General features: G+C 32.9%; 1 protein-coding gene across 1 annotated transcript in view; it reads right to left on the bottom strand.

Annotated features, from left to right (window-relative positions):
* LOC142320245 (uncharacterized) overlaps positions 1-12,810 on the bottom strand; it is a 62,388-nt gene extending 49,578 nt beyond the window's left edge. Inside the window, exon 1 of the mRNA XM_075357942.1 lies at positions 12,701-12,810. The gene's annotated coding sequence lies outside the window, so the exon portion shown is untranslated. The remainder of the gene's footprint in view (positions 1-12,700) is intronic.
* Positions 12,811-13,463: the final 653 nt, after the last annotated feature.

Here is a 13,463-nt window from a genome sequence, read left to right as displayed (position 1 = left end):
CAACTAAATTCTATTGCAGTACATTAAGTACCTCAGGTTTTCAAGTATGCACGAAAGCTTAGATAATTAGTAACTATCAGCAACAAAAGAATCAGAATAAATTCATTGAAAGAACGGCGTTATGTCACTTAGGTGTATTCTCGCTAACAATTCAGGAACTAAAGTTACCGGCTCAGGAATACCAACGTAAGAGTTAAAAGGTTATGAAAGGGCAATATAGCAACTAGATAGATATTTTATTCATCTAGATAAATTTTATCTAGGTAGATATTTTATCTATCTAGATAAATTTTATCTAGGTAGATATTTTATCTATCTAGATAAATTTTATCTAGATTTTAAATAAAAAATTAATATTTTATTCTGATTAGAACAAAATAGTAGTTAATGAAAATCTCGTCAGGGTAGGCGAGCTAATGCAAGGATAAAAAAGGGCTGCCCGTTAGTGAATCGATACCGTGGAAAAAACCTGTAAGTTTTGTGTCTTTGCAAAATATGCAGTCATAAAATAAAAAATGGAGCTGGTTCAAGCTATCATTAATAATTAAAAATTAATAAATTCATGAAGTAATAGAATATTAAATAAGTGAAGATACTAAATAAGTAAAAATAAATAGCAATTCACAAGGCATTAATAAAAATGATTTGAGCACATATTATTCGTATGTGTTAAAAAGAGATACAGAAAATTCAGTTAATTTCTCTTTCACTATTACAATTAATCTCTTTCACTATTATTAAAAAAAAAACTTATCTACATGGTAATATTGATAAATCCATGTATTGAAAATCAATCATTTTATTTTAAATAAATTATTTGGGAGATGTGTAAAATGGGTTTCTAATTTATTAAAAATGATAATGGAACCATAATAAAACATTTTTTCGAATGCGGAAGTATTGTGCTGTGTACGCGAAAACATTTATGTTGTCTGGTTTGGTAAAGGCAGATGTGATATTATTTGAAGAAGTGACTGTTTAAAAAGATTCTTTTTTAATAATGTTATCCTGACCCCTTTAGGGGAAGAAATCCTTCGCCACCCCCTCTGTTCCTAACCCTTATGTGCTTTATCAGAGGTCACTTCGAAACCTCGGCTTTTGACATATTCGAGTCCGCCTTGGCCAGGATGCCACCCATGCGAATGCCACAATTGACATTCCCATCGGTGTACTACTATTTAATGAACTAAAAACAGAACATATCTTATCAAGTTTTAAGTAAGACTGAAAGCAACTAACTAAACAAAGGAACTAAACTACCTACCTTGGCAAAGGTATAAAAAAGTATTTAAATATAAACTCTTGGATAAGTTAAAATCTTTTTTAACATCGGTTTGGACGATTCATATTTATGGTTGCCAAACAATGATATGACAGCAGATTTTTGATATGTTGAAAAGATACAAAAGTGGGTTTTAAAAGTTGTACTGTCCCAAAGGATAATACTACATTTCAGGTAGGAAATGCTATTGTCAGAAATACTAATATATTTGTGTTAATGATTAGAATGTAATGTCTTATCTGAGAAGCAGATTGCAACAGTTTCATCCATATGTAATTCAGATGGTTTTAATCCATCCAATCAATGATTTGTTGAATTCCAATCATTGAATATTCTAGTACTTTTAAATAATTATCGTCGATTGAGTCATCTGCAAAGAGAGCAACAATGAATGGCAAATCACTGATAACTAATAAGAAGAGGAACCAAGTATTCTTCTGTGTCAGTGGCATCTGTGAACTACATCTTGAAGTGAGGACATTATTTTATATTGGTGTTCTTATCAAACAAGGAGATTTCTACGGTTTGTTTAATATTTTGAAGGTATAACTAAAGCAGCACTTGGAATTAGGAAAGAAAGAAGAATATTTAGTGTCTAAGACAGGGGAGTTGCTAGGTGGACAATGCTTCACACCAGGTAATTCATTGAATCAAAATGTGTAAATGCTCAGGGTTGTTATTTTCATCTACTTCAGCCCAACCATCCTTGTTTTCCCTACTTGAGGAATCAGACTAATAGTAGGTATAGGCCCACGAGGTCTACCCCTACGTTGAACATCCCACCCCGTAGGGGAAGACACCTGCCTACTGATGTTCTGGTCGCCACCCCCGTCCATCCATTCTTAACCCTGTTGGAAATATATCGCTTGCTACATTCCATAGCTAAAATATCAATGGGTTTTATGCTGGCGATCACAGTGATTGCCTCTCGCGAGACAGTTCAGTAGCCACCGAAAACAGCTATCAATAGAAGATGCAGGGCTCGCAAAAGAATATCCCTACAGCATTGGAATTGTAAACGATGAGCCCAGACGGGTGCAGCATACAACATTATGGCCTCACTGACACCTTTGCAAAGAATAAGCATGGTACGATAATTCAACCCCCAATCGGGATGAATGACTCTACGGATCCCAAAGAAGGCATCGATGGCCTTCTTCGCTACAAACTGGAGGTGCTCCTTGAATTGAAGTTTCTCATCAAGGATAACACCCAGATACTTCTGAACGGTAACATACCTAATCGGAAGGCCGTCCATCACAACCCGTGGATGATGGGTTGCAGCTAGACGACCCTTCAAGAACATCATAGTGGTTTTCTCCACACAAAAAACCATCTTATGCTGAAGACTCCACAACCTTAATACCTTACATGCCTATGTCGCTTTTAGCTCTATCTCGGCACGTGAGTTGCCCTTAACCAGCAGCAGCCCATCGTTGGCATATGCCATGATGTGTCTACGATGAACAGTTGGAATATGCCTCTGATTATTTGTATCAGAAATTTCATTATCACTATCTGAGAATAAATCAAAACTTATGTTTTGCTGTAAAAGCCTTGGAAAAAGTGTGGCCTGTTTATTTGGAACATAATCCGGATCATCATCGATATCATCAATAAAATATAAGCTTTCATCCTGTGCCTCACTTTCCGAATCGTCTAGTTGAGAAAAGTCTTCACTAAAAAAAAAATTATCTTCTTCAATAATTCTTGTATTAGTATTTTCACTAAGAGGGAAATGTGTCCGTTTCATATTTTATAAACTAAATGAAACTAAAGAAATTTCAATTCCATTTGTAACTCATCTGTAACTGCTTCCACGTCTATATTAAATGGCGAGGAAAAAATATTAAAACAAAGAACGGTTCTTTCCGATCTAAATGTTTTAAATCGCGATTCAAATTCAGTTATTAATTCTTGTATTTGCTAGGCATATTTTCATGTTTCTGAAGGAGTTTCTTTTTTCAAGTATAAAAAATGTGACTTTTTATTTGACAACAGATGTTTGTTCCAAATTTTGAGTTTGCTTTCAAAAGGTTTAATTTTATCAAATATGTTATGTATAAACTGGCTTTTTCCTTAAAGTTCTATATTTAAGTCATTCGGATGTTGAATTATACCAACGAAAAGGTAAAATTACACATCCATTCTTTACTGTTGAATTGGGGAAATGGATCTTTCATTTCCACAAATAGTTGAATATCATTTTTTAAGTTATATATTCTTGTTAGCTTAGCACCTCTACTCAACTGACTTACTTCTGTGCTTTAAATTACATCACTATATTTGTTTTCAAAATCTTTTAAAAATTGTTTAAATTGGCGGTGATTCAATGCTCGAGATTTGAGAAAATTAATAAAGTTTTATTGTAGGCGTGTGACATTTGACAAATTAAAGTTTTTAAGCAATGATTCTGTTGGTGAATTATGTAATGATTAACAAGTATTTCCCAGTCAAGTTTTTAATTTCATTAAATTACAATCCTACGATTCCTACATTTGTGCCTACCATTGCTCGTCCTCTATCGGTTGGTATGCCGACAATCTTTTCCAGTGGAATTGAAAAGTTTTCCAATAGCGATTTTAGTTCGTTGTACAGATCTTTACCTGTTATAGTTCCTGTCACTGGCATCATTGAACCCAGTTCTTTAGTTATATTAAAACTGGAATCGATTCTCTTACAAATATCGCTAGTTGTGATGTGTCACTGATGTCTCAGCTCCCATGAAGTGCCAAGGAACATCATTCAAATCTTTTAATGTGTTCACTTAAAGTTGCAGTAATGTTTTCAGACGGTCTTCAATTCTTCTTCCAATTGTAATTTTTGACAAACTAAACTTTTGAAATTATGTCTTTATATAATGAAAAGCAAACAACAAAAACTACTTCTGCAACAACATTTAACAATTCCTTAATAATTTCTCCATCAGCAAATGGTTTCATGTTTTGGCTAAAATTTGACTAACAGTGTAAATAGATTTAACTGCCAAATCTGATGAAAAACTTTGAGCTTAAATATATTTTGTTGTTTTAAGTTTTTCTCCAATCATTTATATTTATATTTACTTTTCCGCATTTGCCCATGGATGTTTTTATTATATGTCATGTGTCGTCTCATAATGCCGTTTAATGTTATTATTTTTTTTATACGGATACTGAATTCGAGCATAAAAGGCAAACAGATTTGTCTTGTATAAAGTGAAAAAATAATCCAATTTCCATATATCATTAAAACTTTTATTTTCAACCCCAACCTTTTGTTTTTTGTTTGTTTTGATGACACTTTTGCAACTATAAAAATAGGAGTTGTAAAAGAAAATCATAAGAAAATTAATTTTCGGTTAACACAATTAATTTTAAAATTTTAAAATACTGTCTACCTTTTTCATTACAGTGACACACTAACAAGTTACAAAAATAGTCAACACAAAATACTCAAAAAAGTTCTATGATTTGTGAAAAAACTTTTAATTAAATAAAGAAGAACTATCGCGAAACAAGCAGTCCATATGATTGCGAAAGACTGTCACTACTGTTAACATGGAGGTATGGAACCCATGCGTCCTTGTACGCAACTCCCTGGCTCTTCTAGTAAAATAAGCAAACAACTTTGGTAACACTACAAAGTGGACTCTGTGCGGTCAGTCAGCAGTATTAAGCCTATTCTTACTGTTCGTTAAATGTAATTTTAGCTACCATACAAACACCAGCATATTTTAACCGGTTCTCTAGATAGCACATTTTTATGAACTGGGAACTGGTTTAAAATATATCTATTTTTTTTTTTTGTAATTTAATGTCCTTTTTTTAATTTAACACATAAAAATATATATTTAAAAAGTCAAAAAGTAAATCTTTGACCGGCTGCTTGAAAAAGTGAACTGGGCCACATGCAACCCGTGCATTGCTTATTCCTGTTTTAGATGATAAGAAGCCTGGACGATCCAATATAGATAAGTTATTGAAGAAGGAATATTAGCAGAAATTTCTATTAATAATCAACAATTAGCAAGTGCGACTGTACAAAATAGTGATAATTTATCTATGTGGTCAATGGAACGAGTATTAGAAAAACATAAATATCATCCATACCAGATTCAATTAATAAAAGAACTTATTGAAGATGATTTTGATACGAGAGAGTTGAATTCAGTGAAATCTGGTCACAGAGATTAACTACAAGGACTATTTCTTGCTTCAACATTATGTTCACTGACAGAGCATCATTTACTTTGTATGGGTTGATAACAGACAAAATAGTAGGTACTGGTCTCTAGAAAACCCTCACTGGTATGGTGAAAGTCATATTCAGCATCCAGAGAGGTTAAATGTATGGACTGGAATAATAGGTGACACACTTCTTAGACTATTTGTCATTAATGGTAACTTAGATGGTGATATGTATTATGCTTTGCTGAATGAGCAGATAATTCCAGCTTTCAAAAGTTTCATTGAAATAGCTCATAGACCAAACAAACAATCTTTATTCAAGAGAGAAGATGTTTTTCCAGTTAGCTATGCTTGCAAAGTGAAAAATGCATTGAATAAGCTGTTTCCAAAACATAGGGTAAGTTGACATGATAGTATTGAATGGCCACTCAAGTCACCTAACCTGAATCCCTTTCATTTCTTCCTGTGGGGTAATTTAAAATTAACCATTTATATCTCACAGTCAACTTCTCTTGAAGAATTAAGGCCATTGAGATAAAATGTAGGAAGATTTCACCAGAAACTTTTCACAATATGAGAAAGCTTTCAAGCAGCATCTATGACTATATTACTGCATGGAGGAACAGAGACGGCTGTTTCAACATTTAATATGAGGTGAGAAGCAATAACATTTTTTAACTGAAGTAATTTTATTAGGCAGTATTTTTAATTCATGAGATTATAAGACTGGTTTTTTAAATAAAAGATAGCATTAATTACACATGAACAAATAATTATATTGCAAACTGTTATCTACTTAAATTAAATAAAATTCTTTGACTGTAAGTTTAATTAAAACTTTTTTAAGTTTTAAATTTTTTTAGCTACCTCTGCTCTCTTTCTCTTGAAGGCTAATACTCTAAAGAGAGGCTTACTGAGTTAGCCTCTCTTAATGGAGAAGGTTCCCAAAGAGAGAATTAGGATATCTCAAATAACAAAAAAAATTAAAGGGGAGCATACAACTGTAGTTCTAGCAATCTGAATTAAATGAATTGTTACTGGTCATTTTGGACTGGGCAATGAGAATTTAGTTTTAATTGTGTCATTTTTCTTGTCTCATCGAGCTCTAAAATGATATATGAAATGACCATTGGTCCCATTTGAAATTTTTGAGTCCACCTCTGCCTCCCACAAATCCAAAAGAGTGAAATATATATTCATTGAAGTAGCTCCTCAGTACAAGGAAGAATGCTACAAATCACATCTTGCAATGGAACATCAATGGATGTTTGTTGATTTGAGTGAGTTACAGCTGCTAATGAGAGAGCTAAATTCTTTATGCGCTTGCTTACAAGAGGTGAATTTAAGGAATACTGATACATTGAGACTGAAAGGTTACAACATAGTTAGGCTTGATTACGCACCTAACCAAACATCAAGAGGAGTTGCCATCATCTCAGCTATATGTTGTGCCTTTGAAGAAGTTAATCTATGCACTGATTTACAAGCAGTAGCTATATGTGCCCAGTCAATGTGTCATTATGTAATGTATATCTGCCTAAGTTAAATTGGAGAGAAGAGGATTTACACAACCTAATGGAACAATTGCCACCCCCTGTCATTTTTGTCGAGTATTTCAATGCACATAATCCTCTTTGGGAATCCAATCGCTTGGACCCTGTGGGAAGATTTTGAAAGTTTTCTGTCAACTTCAAATTTTGCATTATTAAATACTGGTCAGGAACCTTCTTTAATGTCAGAGATGGTTCTTCATCCTGCACTGGTTTAACTTTTGCTAGCGCTTCTATACCACATAAATTAGATTGGAAAGTAAATAAAGATTTACATGGAAGCGATTACTTTCCAATCATGGTGTCATTAAATACACCCGTTAAATTATATCCCATTCATAAGAGATGGGTTTTTGGCAAGGCTAACTGGATTAGTTTTACTAGAGATGTCCATTTTCAAATTCTAACTGGAGACATTAATAGCGATGTTGAACATGTGACAATTGTCATCGTTGCTGCAGCATTACGACACATTTCTCATACTTCAGGGACGTTGCATCATCTATGTGTTCCTTGGTGATGGATGTTGTACGTGAAGCTATTAAGAAGAAGAAAAGGGCTTTCAACATCTTTAAGAAAACCCTAAGCAAGAAATTTTAATAAAATTTTAAAAATGCAGGGAGCGCCAAAAGAGTTATTTTAACTGAAAAAATAACCGCTTGGCAAAAATACGTCTCCTTGATAACAGGACAGACAACTTCGACAGAGGTATGGAGCAAAGTCAAAGCGGTATCCTGTGGATCAACTTACCACCAGGTTACCTGTATCAAAGATGGAGAAAAGCTTCCTGACTTGCCTTCGGACATAGCCGTGAAATTTGCGAGTCACTATGCATTTGCGAGTGCAACCAAAAATTATAATGATTTTAAAAAAAACACAAAGCTGTAACTGAAAATGATATCTTGTTTGATACTCAGACTAATTTATATTATAATGAAGAATTCACTGAGAAAGAATTCCATCATGCTCTTAGTAAAACAGTGAACACTGCCACTGGTCCAGACAACATCCAATATGAAATGATCAGAATGATAGATGTCATTGCAAGGAAGAAAATACTAGAACTCTAATCAAATTTGGATTTCTGGTATATATATCCAAGATTGTGGAAAAACACGATTATAACTCCTATTTTAAAGAAAGGGAAAAATCCCTTGGATGCACGAAGCTATCAACCTATCTCACTTACTTGAGCCCTAGGAAAAATTTTAGAACGCATAATAAACTTTTGACTCATATGGATCCTTGAAAAAGAAGAATGGATTTCATCCCATCAAGCGGGATATCATGAATTTCACTCCACCACTGACCAGATGATTAGCACTGAAAATTTCATATTGAATAACTTTATAAATAAAAAGCATTGTGTTGCCGTCTTTTTTTTGACTTAGAGAAAGCCTTTGATATGACTTGGAGATATGGCATTCTAAAACAGCTACAAGATTGGGGAATAAAAGAAAGACTCCCGACCATTATTAGGAGTTATTTAGAGGAAAGACACTTTTGTGTTAGAATTGGAAAAGAATACTTGTCTCTCAGAAAGTTAGAAAATGGTGTACCACAAGGATCGCTACTTACTGGAACCTCGTTCACAATTGTAGTGAACAAGCTTATTCTCGCTATACCAGCAGATATTGGAAGAAGTTTATATGTGGATGACCTTGCGATCTTCTACACCAGCAGTAAAACTGCTATAATTAAATACAAGCTACAGATGGCTATTAACAAACTTCTTGAAGTAACAAATATGAATGGATTCCAGTTTTCAACTGAGAAGACTTGTTGTGTACACTTTACTAGGAAAAGAATGGCAAATATAAGACCAGTTTTGATAATGGACGATAATATCGAATATAAAGAAACAGTTTGTTTCCTAGGTCTCACTTTGGACAGATATATATAGTAGAGCTAGAAACTAAGTGTCAGAAAGCCCTAAATGTCATCAAGTTTTTGTCAAATTTAAATTGGGGCTCTAATAAAGAAGTATTGTTAAGACTTTACAAAGCATTGGTCCAATCTAGAATATATTACGGATCAATAGCGTAAGGCTCCGCCAAAAAGTCTCTCTTAAGAAACTCGACATGATCCATAACAAAGGGATCAGGCTTGCTATGGAGCTTTTCGTACCAGTCCGATTGACAGCATATTGTCAGAAGCAGGAGTTATGCCATTGAACTACAGAAGGGAAACAATCCTGATAATATATACAGATTATGTCTTGGCCTCCCCAGGACATATAAATTTCGTTTCCTTTCATAAGCACGGTTTGGCTGAACAGTATTGGAAAAGACCCACTTTTCTAGACTTTGGATTTCTTTAATTTATATTATAATGATATTATTATATTATTTATAATGTTGGCTGGAATAAGGAGAATGGAGATCAGTGGAGGCTATGGTATTGATCTGCCAGAAGTTCTCCCGGTCTCCGGAAGAGAAGCCCCACCGTGATTGATGTTTACAGTGGAGGGCCGTATAGACTTGAAGGAGAAGATTGAGCAGGGACTATCAGACGTTTATATTACAAATTCTTTTCGACGACTGATTGCAGAATTTAAAAGTTTCACCCATGTATTCACTGATGATTCGAAGACTGAGAACGGGTCAGAAGTTCATTAGTCGTACATGACAAATCCCACTTTTGGGGCTTATCTGCAATAGCCCGTGTTTACATAGCAGAGTTATATGCAATTCAGCAAGCTCTTCGTTGTGTATTACATTACAATGAAGAGAGAGTGCTTCTCTGCTCCGATTCCTTAAGTGTCATCACTGCTTTCAGAAGTGGCTTCACTCATGATGCACTTGTTCAGGATATATTGGCAGTATTTAAAAACCTTAAAGATAACTACAAACAATGCATCTTGATATGGACACCTGGCCACATCAGTATTCCTGGTACTGAAGCAGCTGATAAAGCAGCAAACAGCAAACAAGTCGATATTCCATTAGTTCGACTGGATGACCTTAAAAACTACAGTAAAAAGATTATAAGAAATGAATGGATAAGGAGGTGGGGTGCGCTTACTACGAGGCTTAATTGCATTAAGAATACCCCACTTTCCATTAAAACAAAAAAAAAAAAAAAACAGTGTGTAAAATCTGTAACACGTATCTCACAGTGAAACATATAATAGAAGAGTGCACATTTTAGAGAAACTTCAGAATGAGGCTCAGTCTAACCGGCAAATTGGCTCATGATTTATCATATAATGATAAAAGAGAAAAGAAAATGATAGAATTTCTCAGAGAAGGTTTATTGGAGCAATTATGACTCATTCATTATCATGAATAATTCGTTGAATCCACTTTAATTGTGTTTGTGTCTCAACTGTGATTTTGTTTTCTCCAGTTGCGGACTCTTTACATCCACTTTGATATTTTAACGACATTTCTTCAGAAATGGATTACACATTTTTAAGTGACAAGGGCTCTCTATACACCCTTGTCATCTAATGTTTATCTGGTGTTTTACTGCTTTGTGACGAGTCTGTTTATCCATATGATCTGTTTAACAAGACTGACATTTGACCTAGTCACTTTCATGGAAGAGGGAGTGTTTTTTTTTTTTTAATTTGTGACAAGGGCTAATGACCATGTCCACTATTTAACAAAAAAAAAAAAATAAATTAATTAAAAAAAATAATGATAATAACTCATTCATAATAAATAATACTTTGCAGTGGTTCCGGAGGCTAAACAAAAAAGAAAGAAGATAAGGTCCGACATTTTTGGGGATCATCCAAGCAACTAACTTCTTTTGATAATTTTTAGGTACTTCCATTTTTATATCTGTCATGCTAAAAGGAGCTTTAATGATTTTCTATTAGTTTTAAATATTCTACTCTTGTTTAAATTTTATTGTTATTGTTTTATTCATATTCTATTCTGCTTTTTGACAGTGATGTTTTTGTTTCCAGTAGCTTACGCTGATGATGGTTCTCTTTGCGTTTACTTGCACTGTTATGTTTTCAGTTTCTTCATTTGTGTTTTAGGGTGTTATTATGTTTTTTACAGAGCTTACCTGCGATACGTTTCTACACAAACCTACAATGTAGTAATAAGTTCAAAAGTATCAATTTGTTTTTTATGTGATTTTTTTTATTGCAGGCGATGATGACATTTACGTATTTTTTTCACCCTAAAAAAAAATTATATATATATCTCTATATATATATATAGAGAGAGAGAGAGCGTGAGCAGGACAAGGGATAAAACATTGGTTCCGTCTTTCTTCATTTTAAGTCATAATTAAAAATAAAATTATGAGTAATAACTTAAAATATTTTCAGTGGTTCATTTTTAATCTGTTTCGTAATCTTTATTTAAATTTCTTAGACCTGTCAGTTTAATATCTAGTGACTAATCAAAATACACTAAACAAGTGTACAGACATAATTTTTTTTAACTTTTGTTGTAAAATAAACATTCACAATAATTCAGCAAAAAAATCCTTCGTACTCATCAAGTTACATCCATCTATTTACCTCATAAACGCTGGTCCAATAATGATTGATCGCAGATAACGCATAGTGATGCTCCTACAATTTGGAGGTTTTCTATAAATATTTACCGTTTGAAAGCTTCAGTTACGGTAATTTTCTTGCTACTAATTTCAACGAATTTCTTTTCATGAATGTGTTTCAACTTTAAAATATTTTAATTACTAATGGTTATTAATCGTACATATATTACAGAAAATCTGATCATTAAAGTAAATTTAAAATTATAATTTTTTAATTACTTAGATAAGAATTTTATACATTCTACTTGTGTGCTTACATTTTATTTAACGTTTTATCATTGAAAAGAAAAAGATTACAGAAAAAGGTTTTGGCATCACTGATCCATTACGACACAGTGACTTGCGTCCGTCATTTTGTTGGTAGGTTCTTGAAGGTGTTGAATTTTACTTTAAACAATTAATCATACTTTATGTTATTTATAGCTTTTCTTTTGTGGTTAGAAAGGATGTATATTGTTGAAGTATTTTAATAATTTTTGTTTTTTGAGGTCATGGTAAGTAAACGAAGTAACATGTATAAAAAAACTTGGGTAATTTTTAAACGACTCTTCAAAATGTTAGAATTTTCTTCCACAGGTTTTTTATGGGATTGAGTTTATGTTAGCTGCTAATCAGATACAATATAAAGTCGTGTAATATTTTATCATATTAAAGTATCACTTCACGTACTGATGTTAAACGATTTAGAATTTGTTCGTGAGACTGGTTTTTTATGTGGCGGAATGTAAAAACCACATAAAAAACTTACATAATCGAAAGCTGATTATGTAACGATTTAGATGATTTCAATTCGCCATTTTATTTATTAAAAGGCCTGTTTTTGTAACGGGGTTAATGAAAATTGTAAATTATATTAATATTGTAAACAACATTCCATTAAGTATTAATGAAATGCTTAATGGCAAGAAAAAAATTATTAGTAAAGCTGGTATTAGTAGAAATTAAATTAGTTCGGTAGCAGTAAAATTTAAATTTGTGTTAGTATTGGCAAATGCATTTTTTATTATGTTTATCTATTTTTTATGTTTTAATATTTTTCCCACTGAAGTAGTGAATTTTTTTTTATCAAACCTCATATTTTTAGGTTGAACACTATAGTGTAGAATTTTATGTAAATTTTATTAACATAGTGGAAGCTATATAAAAAAAGTATTTGTGAACTTACAACCAGTACGTACTTGCCAGGTATTATTACACATAACTTAACACTGCCATTTAAGAAAGAACTAGCAGAAATGTACATAATATGTGGCTACTTGCCATAATGAACCTTGTCCACATCACTTGCAAATCCACAAGGTAAATGAACTTTGTGAATAACTGGTAGTAGCTATCTTCACATTTAAGACATCACCAATGATGTATTTCAATAAAAAAAAATTGGATGTTTATCAAATTCATTTGTTCCCTTCAAGTCAATGTGGCCTTATAACCAAATAAAAAACATGGTGGTTGTGAGCTGAGGTTAGAATTTTTCAGCCATATGCTGACATGCCTATTGACTTTCGACTAGACTGTATGTTTGCATACAACATTCGAGTTTCATAAAGATGCACAGCATGTTCATTGCCACCTGTACTGTACTGGTTCCTGATCTAATGCCCTGCAGATGCAAGAAATCAATGACATTTTGCTCATTTGTCAGCAAATTCCAAATATTCATGTTAAATGTCTAGCGAAATTAAACCGATATCACAATGAATCACAGAAAGAACCAGGTAACTGACTGCAATGAATTAGATGCAAGTTGAGTTGAATTTATGTTGTTGTGATATGGAGACTTACTCTATCATTATTCTTTCAGTTTGAGTCATTTAATCAAATAGCATTCTTGTATTGTTAAAAAGAAACCAAGAAATAAGTTATTTAAAGAAATAATCATTGGTGCCAATATTTGATAAAAGTGTGTTTTGCTGCTCATTCTTTTTTTGCTTTGAAAGT

Source organism: Lycorma delicatula, chromosome 2 (genome assembly GCF_047948215.1).
Source record: "Lycorma delicatula isolate Av1 chromosome 2, ASM4794821v1, whole genome shotgun sequence".
NCBI lineage: Eukaryota > Metazoa > Arthropoda > Insecta > Hemiptera > Fulgoridae > Lycorma > Lycorma delicatula.
Note: the sequence above shows the minus strand (reverse complement) of the source record. Positions and strands in the feature narration are given on the sequence as shown.